Source organism: Clupea harengus, chromosome 23, assembly GCF_900700415.2.
Source record: "Clupea harengus chromosome 23, Ch_v2.0.2, whole genome shotgun sequence".
In the NCBI taxonomy this organism is placed as follows: domain Eukaryota; kingdom Metazoa; phylum Chordata; class Actinopteri; order Clupeiformes; family Clupeidae; genus Clupea; species Clupea harengus.
Window position 1 is genome coordinate 23,385,363 of NC_045174.1, and position 2,499 is coordinate 23,387,861.

The 2,499-nt window shown below is 45.5% G+C and overlaps 1 protein-coding gene across 1 annotated transcript in view; it reads left to right on the forward strand.

The window, feature by feature from the left end:
• arhgdia (Rho GDP dissociation inhibitor (GDI) alpha) overlaps window positions 1-467 on the forward strand; it is a 25,205-nt gene extending 24,738 nt beyond the window's left edge. Inside the window, exon 6 of the mRNA XM_031560952.2 lies at window positions 1-467. This exon is cut by the window's left edge and continues 1,396 nt beyond it. The gene's annotated coding sequence lies outside the window, so the exon portion shown is untranslated.
• Window positions 468-2,499: the final 2,032 nt, after the last annotated feature.

Below are 2,499 nucleotides of genomic sequence, written 5' to 3' on the forward strand. Positions count from 1 at the left end.
GCCTTAGAACGGGACCTCCGCTGGTTGAGTTCCCCCACTATCAGTCCGATGAGCACCGCCCCCCCCCCAGTCAGACCAGTCAGGCCAGTCAGACCAGTCAGGCCAGTCAGACCAGTCAGGCTCCTGTCATTAGTTATATCTGAGTGTTTTAAACTCTTCTTCTTCTTCTAGTCTGATCTGCATTGGAGCTCCTGTTGCATCCGTTTCTATCTCTCTGTTGAGGCTGTGTGCGTGTGGCTCGACGCTGCCCCCTGGTGGCGAACGGGTGTCACTGCGCCTGCTGTCTCGCTCCATTGGCTTGATGAGGGATAGGCTGAACATGAAGCATGAAGGCCAGTATAGATGCAGGGGGGCCCAGCTGCCTCCTCTGTCTGAGATCAAGGGGGCTTTTTTTTTTTACACTCCACTAATCACGGGCGCAAAACCTCCTAAATGTACACCTCATGATTGATTTGGGATTATTGATTTGGGATTATTGATTTGGGATGGGGTTTACTGATTTGATATATCATGGCGGTTCCCTCCCTACCAGCTCTAAACCCTTCCAGACTTCTGAGGCACGCTGTAGCACTTACTACATTCCACCACTAGGGGGAGACACCCACCTCACGAGGCAGTGATCCACTCGTGTAATACTCCACACACACGGGCTGTTATCACACGCACGCACACACTCGCACGCACACACACACGCACACACGCACACACACCTCAAGCACAGGCGCAGATCACACACAGGGAGGTCATTATTACCCAGAATTCATCAGAGGTGAACTTTCCAAAACGATCATGTAGAATTATCAGAACCCCTAACGGGCTGATTGGACCTATCTGTGTGAGTCCAGCCTGGTTCACGTGTCTGGTCTGGTCCAGAACCCCGGTACTAGTTCATGTTATTTCAGTACCGGAGTCTTTTCCACACGGGCAGACATCACACGCCTGCCAAGCTGCTTTTCCTATGATCCAGAACTCTATGAACATATTGGGAGAGAGAGAGTGTTTGTGTCTGTGTCTGTCTGTGTCTGTGTGTGTGTGTGTGTGGACCCTGAGACTTTTGCGGTTCCATCTTAACTGTTGAAGCAGAGGCCTTGTCTAGTCTAGTCTAGTCTCCTCTTACGAATGCTGACTGGGATTAGAGATGTGTGGAGCAGTGGCCATTTTGGATTATGCTCATCCGTATGCTATGGAAATCTGTGGTTTTCGTTAGTCATGAATTAAGACCCGGTTCACCTTGCCGCGTGACCTCGGCTCTGAGGCCAACCTGGTTCTGGGCTTTTAGATTTTGGGTAGACATGATCTGCACTGGTCTGATTGGTTGGGTAATCGCTCTCATCGCCGCCATCTTGTTTTTCTTGTTTTTTTTTTTGTTTTGTTTTTTTAAAGGTTTTCTTTGTAAACTTTCTCTCATCTGTCACAGTTGGAGATTACTGTTCACCTGTGTCCACATTAAAAGTGTTCAGGACAAACATCTTTGTGTGTGTGTGTGTGTGTGTGTGTGTTTTCATTTTTTGTGTGTTCAGTGAAAAATGTGTGAAATTGAATAAAGACCCAAAGCTGGACTACTACTGCTCAGCTCTGCTCTCTCTCTGGTTTACCACGGCTCACCTGTGGTTCACCCGTGTCATACAGACATCTGTGGTTGTTTCTTCCAAGGAGTCTCGCCTCACAAGCTACTCCATACCTCCGCATGTTGAACACGATGCTCGTTGCTCCTGCTTTAGGGCCCTGGGTACGAGGGAGTACTGAAGGAGGGACTGATGGAGTAGTTAGTCTTTAGATTGTCTTAAAAATGTCAAACTACACATGAGTTTTTTTTTTTTTTTTTAATCACTGCTGATCGTATTAAAGTGATCTAGAAGTGTGTTTTTAATCACCGTTGATCGTATTAAAGTGATCTAGAAGTGTGTATTTAATCACCGTTGATCGTATTAAAGCAGCACAACGGAGGAATTGCTAATCGCTAATGAGATGCTAGCGTGGCTAAACCTCGCGAAACCTGTTGAAATGTGATTACTTTGACACTATGACAAACTAGTGAGTCAACAACTTTCTTAACACAGTCAAACATCAAGCAAGTGCAACACAAGACCAAGCAAGATGGCAAATAAGTGACTTACTAGTCCGGCAGAGAGTGGTAACCGGGCGGCTTCCAGAAACTTACATAACCCAGTAATATGCCTACGGACCCTGGTATGGCACAGAGGCCATTCTCCATATTAAACGTCATTGTAGCGCCCCAATTTTTTTAAGCTGTTATTTTAAGGTAACATTGCTAATCCTAACCCTGAAGTACAATTGCTACATACCGTTACTTTTAAAGTGATCTAGAAGTGTGTTTTTAAATCACCGTTGATCGTATTAAAGTGACAGAAGTGTGTTTTAAATCACCGTTGAACGTATTAAAGTGACGGAAGTGTGTATTCAATCATCGTTGAACGTATTAAAGTGATCTAGAAGTCTGTTTTAAATCACCGTTGAACGTATTACAGTGACAGAAGT